Source organism: Rhamphochromis longiceps, linkage group LG14 (assembly GCF_057381845.1).
Source record: "Rhamphochromis longiceps isolate RC_006_pf linkage group LG14, R_longiceps_female_GT1.1, whole genome shotgun sequence".
NCBI lineage: Eukaryota > Metazoa > Chordata > Actinopteri > Cichliformes > Cichlidae > Rhamphochromis > Rhamphochromis longiceps.
Genome location: NC_140570.1, coordinates 26,476,153 through 26,490,093, shown reverse-complemented (window position 1 = coordinate 26,490,093; position 13,941 = coordinate 26,476,153). Strand labels below are relative to the sequence as shown.

The 13,941-nt window shown below is 40.4% G+C and overlaps 1 protein-coding gene across 7 annotated transcripts in view; it reads right to left on the bottom strand.

Moving 5' to 3' along the window:
* Positions 1-13,374, bottom strand: part of LOC146654192 (muscleblind-like protein 1) — a 68,311-nt gene extending 54,937 nt beyond the window's left edge. For 6 of the 7 annotated variants that reach the window (XM_085380935.1, XM_085380937.1, XM_085380938.1 and 3 more), the window contains exon 1: positions 7,721-7,858. The gene's annotated coding sequence lies outside the window, so the exon portion shown is untranslated. Of the gene's footprint in view, positions 1-7,720; positions 7,859-13,159 lie in introns of those variants that run through there. The other variant, XM_085380936.1, reaches the window with a different exon arrangement.
* Between the last annotated feature and the right edge of the window lie 567 nt (positions 13,375-13,941).

The window sequence follows — 13,941 nt, the reverse complement described above, 5'->3', positions numbered from 1 at the left end:
TTTCATGTTCAAAAAGGAGCAGGAAGAAGCATAAGCTTATTTAATCCCACCCCTTTTCCACTATCTAGTATCAATAGACTACAGAAATACCTCCTTGCAATTACATTATATGACATGTGTATTTTTTTTAAATATATATACATATATGTTTCTATCTATCCATACATACGTATATACACATACGCACATATACACATTTTCAATAACCCCATTAACACCTCAAGGATACACAACCTACAAATATATACATATACCCATACCAACATACCCGTGCACCCGCACACACATGAAAATATTAGACAAGAACACCCTATCAAATCTCTACCTTTTCCCTGTACCCTGTAAAAACCATATCCTTAAACCGCTTTTTAAACTGCGCCATGCTTGGACATTGCTTCATATCTTTACTTAGTCTGTTCCACAGCTTCACTCCACACACAGAGATGCAAAAACTTTTTAATGTTGTACGGATACGAGGATGTTTTAAATTTAATTCCTCCCTCAAATTGTATCCCCGTTCCCTTTTAGAAAACATTTTTAGAATATTGTCAGGAAGCAGGTTATTTATTGCTTTATATATAATTTGTGCAGTGAGAAAATGAACCAGATCTGTGAATTTTAGAATTTTTGATTTTAAGAATAGTGGATTTGTATGATCTCTGTAACCAGTTTTATGGATTATCCTTATGGCCCTTTTTTGTAATATAAAGATTGATGATAGCGAACATTTGTAAGTATTGCCCCAAACCTCTGCACAGTAATTCAAATACGGTGCAATCAGGGAACAATAGAGAATGTGGAGTGATTTGTGGTCCAGAATGTGTTTTACTTTACTCAAGATTGAGACACTTCTTGAAATTTTGTTATGTATATGATTTATATGAGACTTCCAGTTTAATTTATCATCTATAATCACACCAAGAAACTTATGTTCAAGTACTCTTTCAATTTCCACACCATCTAAATGAATCTGCACTTCTGCATTTCTAAGGGAATTCCCAAATAAGATTATTTTAGTTTTACTTAGATTTAGTGATAGTTTGTTCCTGTTAAACCATTTTTTTAATTTTGCACATTTCTGAAGTAATTGTATCCAGCAGCTCCTTTAGATTCCCCCCAGAACAAAAAATATTTGTGTCATCTGCAAATAATACTAATTTTAATATATCAGATGCCTTACAAATATCATTTATATAAATAATAAATAATTTTGGACCCAGTACAGAGCCTTGTGGAACACCACAAGCAATGTCCAAGCATGATGAGGAACGGACACCCAGCTTCACAAATTGTTTCCTGTCACTTAAATAATTTTTCACCCATTGCAGTACAACCCCCTTGATCCCGTACCGTTCCAGTTTATTAATTAATATGTCATGATTGATTGTGTCGAATGCTTTCTTGAGATCCAGAAATACTCCAGCTGCATACTGTTTCTGATCTATAGCATTCGTAATCTCCTCAATTGATTCGATTAATGCCAGAGATGTTGATCTTTTTGATCTGAATCCATATTGACTGTCAGAGAGTAATTTATATTTATCTAAGAATTTGTCTAATCGTTTATTAAACAGGTTTTCTAGGATTTTGGAGAATTGTGGTGGTAAAGAAACAGGCCTGTAATTTGTGAAGTGGCGTCTATCCCCAGTTTTATGCAGCGGCACAACTTTAGCTATTTTCCTTTTGTATGCCACTTTTCCCGTCTGAAATGATAAGTTCCAAATATATGTTAGAGGTCCTACAATTTCTTCAATGACCTTCTTGACGATTTTCATGTCAATATCATTACAATCAGTAGATGTTTTATATTTACACATGTGTACAATGTCAATTATTTCTTTTTCCTCCACTGATGTGAGGAACATTGAGTTAGGGTTCCTATCAATCAGGTTTTCACTACATTCTACTGATGGCAGTGACTCAGGAATTTGTTCTGCCAGTTTTGGTCCAATATTTACAAAATAATGATTAAAGCTGTTGACCTTATCAGCAGTGTTTTCCATAATATTGCCATTGTCGATAAAGTATTGAGGATAACTTTGTTGTCCAGAATTATTTTTAATGATACAGTTTAAAACATCCCATATTCCCTTCATATTATGTTTATTGTTGTTCAATATTTTACTATAATACTCCTTTCTACATACACGTATAATATTGGTCAACTTATTTTTGTATTTTTTATATTTATTTTCAGCATCTTTTGTTCTTTGTTTTAGGAATTCCCTATAGAGTGTATTTTTCTTTTTACATGCGTTTTGTAAACCCTTGGTGATCCATGGTCTATCTGAATATTTGTGCTTTCTGTTGTATTTTATTGTTGGACAGTTTTTATCGTACAACTCCATGAATATTCTTAAAAATATGCCATATGCAATATCAATATCAGTTTCTTTGTACACATTGTCCCAGTCCTGATTTAATAGATCGTTCTTAAATGCATTCATAGTTTCTTCTGTCCTTACGTCTGTATCTCAGTTGTTCTTCATGCTGATTTTTCTTATAATTAGTGTCATAAACTGCAAAAACTGGTAGGTGATCACTGATGTCAGTAATTAATATTCCGCTCACAATGTTGTTTTCCATATTGTTAGTGAAAACATTGTCAAGTAAGGTGGCACAATGTGGTGTAATTCTGCTAGGCCTGGTTATTTTAGGATGTAAACTCAAACTGTACATAGTGTTTAGGAATTCGTCGGTCATTTTATGCTTTTTCGGATTCAACAGGTCAATATTAAAATCACCACAGATAAACATAACTTTTTGATTTGTTTTAGAGAATATTTCCTCTATGAAGTCATTAAATACTATATTAATGTCTGGTTCTCTTCCACACTGTGTCTTCTGTCCTCTGTCCCTCCCCTCGCTGCCCCTCCCTGCGCCTGGTTCTTGAGGTTTCTTAAACCTCAAAGGAAGTTTTTTCTTCCCAACTTTTGCCAAGTGCTTGCTTTGGATCGTTTAATGGTTGGGGTTTTCTCTGTATTATTTTAGGGTCTTTACCTTACAATATGAAGTGTCTTGAGGCTACTGTTGTTTTGATTTGGTGCTATATAAATAAAACTGAAAACTGTGCATTAGTTTGATTTTAGGCAATTTTCTCTTGAATCTACAGTACCTCAGGAAAAATAAAGCCTTTGCTTGGTTTCCTCCCTCTCAAGCTGCTAGAGGAACAGTGATGGGCATCTTAGTCATGGCACAAGTTAACTCAAATACCTTGCCGGGGTTTAACTGAAATTATAGGGCTCACACATGAACCCTGTCAAACAAACGCAAGCTGGAGATTTGATCCGACAGTCTTCAGCTGAGTGTTAGTCATTGTGGAATGATACTCCATTATGATGACGGTTAGACAGATTGTACCATCAGGGTAATCTTATACCTCATTCTGATGCTGAGTTTGCGACACTCATACACACACACATATTAGCACTGCGACAGCAGGCCTGCATCAGCTAGAGGAAACACAATTGTAGTGATAAACGTAAGGTCACCAAGTGCATTTATAATCAGGATACTACCATATGAGTGATACGTATGCATATGCACATCAACGATCTCTCGTGCACTCTCTCTAATTCACACACACACATTAACCACACAGTCTGTGACTCCCTCCTTTAGCTGTAAGACAAACAGAGGGGAGGGGAGATGACAAGGGGCAGTCAAGTGGCACGTGTGCAAGCTGTCGTCTGCACTGTGGTATCAGCACAAGTGTTTAAAGAGCCTGACATGCACATAGACAGAAGGGGTGAGGCACTTGTAGCACACTCATATGACTTGGGATGTGTGAGATCATATAGATTTCATGGTTAAGATATGTGGTTTGATATGCTACACAGGGAGAGGGGATTACATGCAGTCCCCATGTACACATACATTGTGTGGATGTACACATTGTCTTCCTCCTTTACTGCAGTACGGCTACTTTGCTGTGGTGATGCCAGCCTGGTGTAATGCAGCGGCAGCAAGGGTGTCACTGAGTTCATGGACATAAACCAACCCACTGCCAGACCAGTCTGCTCCTCTCAGGAATAGCAATGGAGGTGGTGCGTGTGTGAGTATATGTGTGCAAAAAAGTGTGGGTGGGAGGGTAGATTTTGAAAGATTGGAAAACGCTGAGAATGAGAGGAAGAGTCACAGACCGAAAGACTGATAGAGACAGTGAGTGATAGAAGAAGATGTCCAGGGGATATAGATTTAATGGCTGGAAAGGTGGAAGACAGATGCTCATGAAAAAGGAAAAAACACCTAAATTGTAAATTCACTTGGCATCTCAGCATGTGTCATTTCAAGCACAGGGCCATTTTCAGCAAATGCACAAACACAATTGATGTCACTGACATGACTGTTCAGTTTAACAATGTCTGTTTCGCTTTGAGACATGTCAGCCTCGAAAGACAATACAGGCAGACAAGTGAATGCAAAAGTTATAATAAAGAAAAGCAGCACAGTTAAAGTGACAGACAGATGGAAAGACAGGGAAGGGAAAGGTGGCATGGCCTGAGAAACAGAACAGATATTTTGCAAATAATGAGAGGAGTGAGGAAAATAAGCAAAAGGTAGAAAAGGTAGAGCAAAATGAGAATTATTTATGAGCTACTTGGCTGTGGAATTCCTTTACAGAAAAAAAAAAAAAAAAGATTAGTAACTGTGAGATGATCCCCGATTAGGAATGGAGGTCTGAAAAAGCTTAATAACATAACGTAAAGTTCAGTAGATGAAGATTATTAATGCTAATGATTTGACCTTCTGGGACTTTTTTCCACATCCAAGAGTCTGGCATTTTTGATCAAATGAGGAAATACCAAAGAAGTGCCCCTCTCAGAAGAAAATATCACCACCACACCCACATGCGAAATGCAGGATCCATGGCTTGTCATCAGATCTATATAAAGATCTAGTAAAGCGCTATATAAATACAGGCCATTTACCATTTACCAGATCAGCAAATCGGCCAAACATGGGGATAATCTGTACTCTTCAGCTGTCTCTGACCAGTGATTCTGTTTGACACCTTAATCTGTAGAAACCACAGAGGGCTGCTCTATGGAGCCAACTGTATTTACTATAGATTACATCTTCCACTAGTGTGCATTAGTCCGGTGACAGCTTTGCAGACTGCAGGGAAAACAGCAATCATACACCATTGACTGACTCACTGTGACTTTGCCACTCGCCAAATGGCCTCGTAGGACTTCCCCAACCATTTGTCTGAGTGGCTGTCTATCTGCCACTTACACGCTCTGTGTCGAATTTCTGAGGCTTGGAATTCAAAGTCGTGTCCGCTCACGTTCTTTTGCTTTCACCTTGATCAAAGCATCCACACTATTTTCTTATTTTCTGGTAACTGAATAAGGGGCGATCGTGGCTCAAGAGTTAGGAGTTCGCCTTGTAATCGGAAGGTTGCCGGTTCGAGCCCCGGCTCGGACAGTCTCGGTCGTTGTGTCCTTGGGCAAGACACTTCACCCGTTGCCTACTGGTGGTGGTCAGAGGGCCCGGTGGCGCCAGTGTCCGGCAGCCTCGCCTCTGTCAGTGCTCCCCAGGGTGGCTGTGGCTACAATGTAGCTTGCCATCACCAGTGTGTGAATGGGTGGATGACTGGATATGTAAAGCGCTTTGGGGTCCTTAGGGACTAGTAAAAGCGCTATATAAATACAGACCATTTATCATAATGCAAATCAGAGTAAGGGTGAGTTCATGTTGTTATGCACATACACTTTAGCTTTTTCAAACAAACACACTGCTCATCTGCATTCAACAGACTGCCCCGTGGCTGCTGAAGACAGCAGGGAGATGACATCACTTCGAAAGGACAGAAGAGGTGGTGGATGAAACTAGAAGGTGGGGGAGGATGAGAAATGAGGACAGACCTTTTCTACATTTTTTTTTTTTAAATTGCAAAGAAATTCACAAACGCAGGTAATCAAGCATTCTCTCACTCTCCCTATTAGAGCATCTTCTTGTCTTACACACTCCTAGTTGATCAGTCAGAGTTATGCGTGCTGTGAAATTCAGTATGTATCTGAGTGCCTCCACACGCCGCTGTTCTATACCCTAATGACCTTGTAGATCTGCAGAGAAGTTCTTTCAACCGACTCAGACACTGAAAGAGAAGCAAAGCGAGAGCCACAAAAAAAGCAGGCAGACAGAATAAAACTGAAAGCTGCAGGGAGAGACAGAGACAGAGATGTGCAATATGAGAAAGTAGAACTGTGAAAGAGAGTGGCAGGTGTGGAGATAATGATTGATAACAAGCAGCAAGGAGTGTGAGTTTGGTAAATAACAAAAATGTGCATGTGAGCTCAAATATGGTACTCGTTTTACTTCTACCACTATACATAGCGGTAGGTGTGCCGCCCACAAACAATCAACATTCAGGCATCATTGCATTTTTTCTTCTTCTTCTAAATTTTAAACCTGTATTTTCAATTTTGTGAGTCACTATCAATTGCCATGACACCGGAGCAAGATACCATTAAGGGAAAATCACCTCGCAGCATCAAAATAAGTCTTTTACCGGTAAACCACCGCAATGCTTTTATTGTGTTTTTATTGCTCTGGAAAGTGAAGGTATAGTTCTAAATGTGAGCAGCTATAAGCTGTGCCTTTGATAAATTAATATTTTACCTTCTTTTTGATAAGTGGGTTGGTGTTTAAAAAAAAAATCAGAAAGTTCAAAAGATTTCACAGAGAATTTTAGGTGCGAGGCACTCATGAAGCTTAAAATGAAACCCTCCATTCTGTCATCGAAGAGACATCATGCACCACAACCCCTTTTTGTGCAGTGTGGAAAATGTATGTAGATGAGTGGCAAATGAGATGTGCATGAAGATAAACTGGGAATCACATTTTTTAACAGAAATTATGCACATGTAATAATCATAATTTCATCACATGATTGCTCCTCGTTTCCTAACCAATCCTGGTGCAAAGATAACAGCATTTAATGTACTTTTCTTAACGGATATTGTGAATATTTTACATTACACACAATATTCAACAGATTTTTTTTTTCTTTTTTGCACGTGCGTTTGTGTGTCAGTCTGAGTAACGTTCAGGTCATTTCCTGAGGGCAGCTGCACTGTAAACACCAGTAGCCTTGCTTTTGTACAGAAGTGCAGGACTGTTCTCGAGTCAGAGATTGAGTTGGTGTGCGTGTGCGCGTGTATTTATGTTTCTCATTCAGGTATCCATCAGGGTGAGAGCATATTTAGCATTAGTGTTACCAGCAGTTTTCACACAACAGGGACTTTATTGCAGTCCAAAAATAAGACAGACACAGTGTAAACGAAAAGGGAATGTGTGTCAGTGTGAGTGTGTGTGTCTTTGTGTGTGAGTGTGTGCTAACTACTCTGCGAAACATTAAACACCAACCTTACCCATTCTTTTTTGTCTGCTCAGCTCTTTTCCACATTTATGCTCTCGCAAATCAAAACTACCACACATTAGCAGTGAGGCGCAGTGTCAATCTGCACATGTACACACATAATTAGAAACACTCATAAAACTCACTCAAACACCCATCAACACATCAACACACTCAACGTCCAGATGGCGAATAAAAATTTTCAAAAGCGAGTCACGGCAGAACAAAGGAGAAAAAGTAAGAATGGACAACTCGGTCTTGTTAACGCAGAGTAGCACGCAACCCACACAAACACACACACTCACACAGACACACACACACACACATATAAACTGAGTAAACAGCAAGACTTACTGTATCTCTGCATGGACTCATCTGACTGCTGCTGAGGGGAGAATGGAAAGCGAAAACCTCATGCTTGCTTCGCGGCACTCCTCTCTTTCACTCCCTCTGCCACCGCCCCCTCCTCCTTCCTTTTTCCTTCGCTTTCTCTCTCCCTTGCCTCTTTTCCTTCCTCCTCCTCCTCCTCCTCCTCCTTTTCTTCTTTCCCTCTCTCCCTCCTTCCTTCTTGGCAGAGCCTTACAGTATTCAGATACACCAGTCTCCATATAAGGCAGCACAGCTAAACATGTCACACATAATTTATCCACAGCAGGCTGCAAGTTCACCTTTCACAGCCCGTGCTTGGATCGTATGCAATGGAGGGAGGGAAGGAGAGAGGGAGGGCAACGCAGGGGAACAGACAAACTTCTGCTGTCAACAGCCACGTTCCTACGATTTGGCAGCGCGAGGGAGAGTGCACGCATCCGTGTGCACGTGTGTATGTTAACAAATGCTGACAATCAGACCGTGAAAGTGCTACCGGAGACCGAAATGCAATTCACCTGCACTGTTCCGACACCTCCCTCTCTGTCTCTCCACCATCTGTATCTGCAGTCAGTTAATCTTATACAGATGATGTTTGCGAGACCTGTCCACCCGCACGCCCCCTCCTCCACCACCACCCTGCTCTCAGGAAAAGAGAGAGAACTGCAAAGGAGGAATACACAGAGACTTGAAAAAAAAGACAGGAAGAGTTATAGTCTGAAAGAGGGAGAGGCAGCAAGTGAGAAGGGTGAGATAAAAATAATATGTCAACAAATAAGATGCTATCCGGAATGCTGTCTGGTTGCAGCAGGGAGAATCAGCGCAATTCCCTCTGATGATGTGTCAGGTTTTGCAATCGATGGCTTCAAAAATACATAGTTCCTGACCTCTCTTCTGCCTCTCTCGGTTGAGTTTTTCTCTTTTTTTTCTTTTTTGAACCTCATAGTCTTTCTAACGGTCTTGAAGAAAAACAAAAGCACCATAAAGATAGCTGCTGTGAAAGGCAAGAAGAGGAAAAAGCAAGGAATAAGAGAATGGGAATAATAATAGCTGCACTTGAGAAGCCGTGTTGGCTGTTAGCTTTTTCCTCCCTCCTCCACAGCTTCAGTCCACTCACAGGACAGCAAGAGTCACAGCTCTGTTGCCATGGCTTCTAACTCCATCAAACACTACGTCAGGTGCATGTGTGTATGTGTGTGAGCATGTGTGAATATCTGGCTTTGTTATTGCAGAGGTGCGTGTGTGTGCGTTCATGCATGTGTGTGTGCGTGTGAGGTGGGTGTTACCGAGTGACTCAGAGCCACATCACTGACTTATAGCAGCAGTATTTCATCCTGTATATTATTTATTTGTGCATGTGTGTTGGTGTGTGCGTGTAAGACAGTAAGTTGTTGACTGAACAGCAAGCTAAAGCCCGCCTTCAAAGGCACCTATGATGGATCTCTGCACTGCTCTAAGTGTTTAGCTCCAGCTTCTATAAATATTTATCGGTTCGTTCATAGAGTCAAAGCAACACAATACAGACACCAGCAATATGGAATTCAGATTTTAGAGATGGCAAGTCATTGTTCTGTGCCCAAAAAAGGTCCTGTAGTTGGCTTAGAGGACTATGCTCAACTGTGTCTCCAAATGTGTACATGTTGCACTGTGATCTTTTATAAATCAGGTGAACTCTAAAACCCATTTTTGCACTGGAAAAAGCATCATCTGTAGTCGGACTATGCATGCTGGAATAGTGTACTTATGATAACAGTGAGGAAGTTCAGTTTGGAATGATGCGCACTTCTTGCCCTTAATTATGAAGCAGCATGGGAAGGACAACCAACCCTGATCAGCAATTACATCACTGCTAGTCAGCTAATATTAACAGCCGCTGATGTTGTGGCTGCGTTTGGTGTTAATGTGCATAAAACAGTCATTTTCATCACAGAAGAATTTAGTACTTGATGTGTTTCAGAGGCTCGGCGAGTTGTAAATGTCCAATAAATGCAACAGTTAATGTGACACATTCAAATGCAGCGGTGTTACTTCAAATGAGTGCACAACTTGCCATATTTGATTTGAAACTATCCTGTCAAAATTACGCAAGTGTACATAGTGTAACTACTCATCTACCTCATTCAGAACACTCATCAACACTTCTGCAGGCAACATGGCAAATATTACAATGTTAAAATGATCCTTTCAAATGGAAGAAGAGTATTGTAGTTAGAATTGCTGCTTCACAGCAAGAAGGTTCATGAGTTCAAATCCAGGCTGGGGCCTTTCTGTGTTCTCCCCATGTCTGCGTGAGATCTCCTCCCACAGTTTAAACACATCTATGGGGTTAGGTTAAGTGCATGTGTGCACTTGTGTGTTAATGTGTTTCTGAAGTAACCGTGGGTATGGATGTTTGTTTGTCTCTATATATTAGCCCTGCATGAGATTAGCGACCTGTCTAGGGTGTACCTAGATGGATGGATGGATGGATGGATGGACGGATGAATGAATGGATGGTTAATATTCATCTCGGTAAATTAGAGACACATAAAATAACTTAATATGTATACTTTGTCTACTCCCACATGCTCAAAAAATATTTGTCTCCTTAACAGCAAAATATTCTGTGTTCATTAGTCTTCAACTAGGATCTCACTGCCCCTTGCTGTTGGCTGGGTAGTGTAGCAATAGCTCTTGAAACAGCTTCCCAGTGCAGTGTGTTCAGTGTCAACCCAAGCAGTAACACAAGCTTCAGTGGAAGGCAGAGCTAAGTCTGTAACTGCAGGTTGAGGTGATAATGTTTTGTGGATATGTCATTAGGGGTGACATGTTTTACACTATTTTTGCAGCTTGTCTCTTTGCTAACAGAAAACTATTGATTAGTCTTATAAAAAGCTACTCAAACTTCAAATGTAAAACTGCATTTCTTACTTCAGAAAATCAACGGCTGTGCGAGTGTTACAGTGCAGCTATTTTATTTGTTCTTTAAAATGCAAGATGTCTGACTGAACCCTATTTGTAAGGAGCTGATGTACTCTGATTACCAGCTCCAAGGTATGAATCTCAACTGCATATGTTCCATCTGAGACAAAGTGTAAGTAGTATGAAATGGAAATAATCAAGTAAAACGCCGTTCTTTTAGAATTGTTTGAGTAAAAGGACTTTGCACAAGCAGCCTTCTAGTCAAAAGGGATAAATACAGTGATGAAAAAACAAGGCAGAGTGAAAGGTCTTGGACTTGCAGATAATTGCTGCAATTGCAGATAATTTATTGCACACTAAGGTTCCTGCTCACCACTCTGCTGATGTCTGTGTATGGAAGAGAGAACGACAAAAGACTTTTGAGTCACTGCTTTCGAACACAAGCCGTTACACGTTCAATCCTCTCTCATGCTGATCATATCAAAATGAGGTCATGGACTCGTGAACATGTGGAACTTGTGTTCCAGGTCAATAAAGGCAGGAATGAGGGAAAATCTTAAGCAGAACACCAGAGACAGCATCAATTGTAGTTGAACGAGCAGATCTGGACCCATATATCACTTTTGAGCCATGCTGCTGAGCAAAGCCAGGGTTGGGCCCAGACCAAAAGCCTTAAACCTTAAAGATTTTGCAGAAGCGAAAATCATACAGGGACAACCTGACATAGCAAGTCTGTTGTTAACCATTCCAGGTCCAATCGCAAATACTTAACCTTCCAGAAGTTCATCCTCAATCCGAACAGCTCTGTGTACAGGTACCAACATATTTCGGGGCCCTGCTAGTGTGACTGTACTGAAAATGAGGGAATCTGTCAACACAGAGCTTTATAACAGACCAGTAGTAGAATATTTGAATATCATTTGTTTTAAAACCTCTTAAACTCACCACTGAAATAGTTCTGGTATAACCACTGTTATTCAGAGAAATTTTGGATTTACTCTCACGATCTGAAACCACTATTCTTCAAGCCCCCCGCAAACTTTTAACGAAGCAGCTACGCAGATACATACATGAACAAACCTGGAAATAATCAAGTACATCTTTAAGCACCAACACAGCTACAGAGAAGATTAAGAGGTAAAGAGGATACAGTCAGCAACAGATAACATGGAGGGAGACAATTAATGAAAGCAACCATTATGAAAAAGAGAATCAACTCCATTTTGAATGTGACAGGTGGATTTTTTGCAGTGGCACAGCAAAGAGACTGGTTTTTGGCCAGTGCTAAATGGAGACAAGCTGAATATTCACAAGACATTTTTGTGCGATCTGCATTGTAGTTTCTTTTTTTCTGTTCTTTTTCCTTTTTTTAAATTTTATTTGCAAAATCTCTTTGCATAGCCTGTTAATGTTGAGCAAAAACAGATCCCATACCTACATAATTGTTTCCAAAAGGTGCAAGATACACAAATATAGTTCCTCGTGTCATAGCTCCTTTGAGGGCTCTTTTGTGATAAAGAGCACTATAAATAAAACTACTTTCAGCCATATTTCATTTAAACACAGAATTTGTATTTCTTCAGAAAACACATTCAAAAGTCTTTCTGAAATTATGATTTAATCCAAAATAACCAGTTTTACTGACTGATTTGGGGTTTTTTTGTCTTTCTACTTAACATTGTTGAAACATGATTTTACACTTGAGTCCCAGAGGGGAGACTTCCCAGTTGAGTCTGGAGGTAATAAAGTTTAAGAGTGTGTGCGCTAAGCTGATGCAATTGCGCTTTTCAGGTTGCCTCAGTCTCTGGCGCAAGAGATACGGTCACAAGCCTCTGTGACAGTTAAACCGCAAAATGAATACAAAAGCTACCCTTTTACCTGTCAGCTTACACCAGTGTCATTTAGGGCATGTATAGTAGACTACCTTAAAAACGTATACGTTTTACAACGTTGTATAATTGTTGTCTTTTTTATAGATAAATATATTTTTTGTCCAATAAAAAGATATGTTTTAGTAAAAAATGAACATGTTACGCTGTTTCTGATGAATTTAACTGTCCAGAATGACAGTGCTTTACAATTTGTAATTTCCTGAAAGTTTCATCATGTTAACCAGCACTATCTGAACAGAAGCGCGCACAAAAATCGCATCCAGTGTATTGAAACTGGCTACAGTTAAACAAACCTGCTAGATCAAAGGAAAAAAGCATGCAAATACCAAGCCAAGTAACAACCAAAAACTGACATGAATATATCACAGGCATATCAACTATTTTGATTCCGCTCTATTTAATATACTCTTCCTCTTGAATAATCCAAGTTTCAGGTTTTTTTGAGACAGAATTTAGCAGCAGTCACAAGCAACAGGCAAAGAAGTTGTCGGGATCATAACATGTCAAATATTAATCACACCCTGGCATCTGTATAGAGCCACTCTTCTCTTCTCACTTGGCAGGGGCGAACAGAGAAACAGACGATCTCGAAAAACTCGGCGCTATCTGTGCGGTCAGAGCAAAGCTGTCTTACCTGCCTGGACGTCCGTGTATTTTCTTGCTTCGGTCTGGGTGTATGAGTGCGTGTGCGCTCACAGACAACCCCTCGAACAGGAACTGATGAATCTGCACGACTTCAGCCCTGCAGCGTGCGGTGCATTATGGGGTTTCAGTCAGGCTCTCTCTCTGCTCTCGCTCGCTCTCTCTCTTCCTCTCTGGCACAGTGTTAGAGGGGGATGTCCTCGCCTCCTGCCTGAAGAGAGGAGGGTGAACTCACACACGCTGTGTCCATACACACACACGCAAACACACACACACACAATGCAGAAGAAGCCTCGTGATGACGATTGCCGCGGCTTTGGTTGCCATGGCAACAGCTCCCCCCCCCCTTTGCTGTTGTAGTTCGGACTGAATATTCTGATAAAATACTGATAAAGAGTCAAACAAGAAAATACTTCACATGCTGAAATCTCCCTACATGCCTCGATTTCACATCTGCTTGGAGCCAGCTGACGCTGAAATGAGGAAAGACTCTTGTGGTCATGTGACCACTAACTGTTGCTTCTGCCTTCTTACGTTAAGAAAGAGTTGTGGAAATGAGTGTCTGCCTCGCTGTGTGTGTGTCTGTGTTCTGAGCATGCGGGTTGATGTAATGGTTACTGGAAGCAGGCTTCCTGTTTGCGGTCTCTTTCCTTTTCTTCATTGCTACTGCCAGTCCACTGAGGCCTGCTGCCCTTTGATAACACATTTCAGTCACATTATAAACAAGGGAAGTACAGCTGGATAGCCCAGTTAAATGACTGGGTGGCTACACAT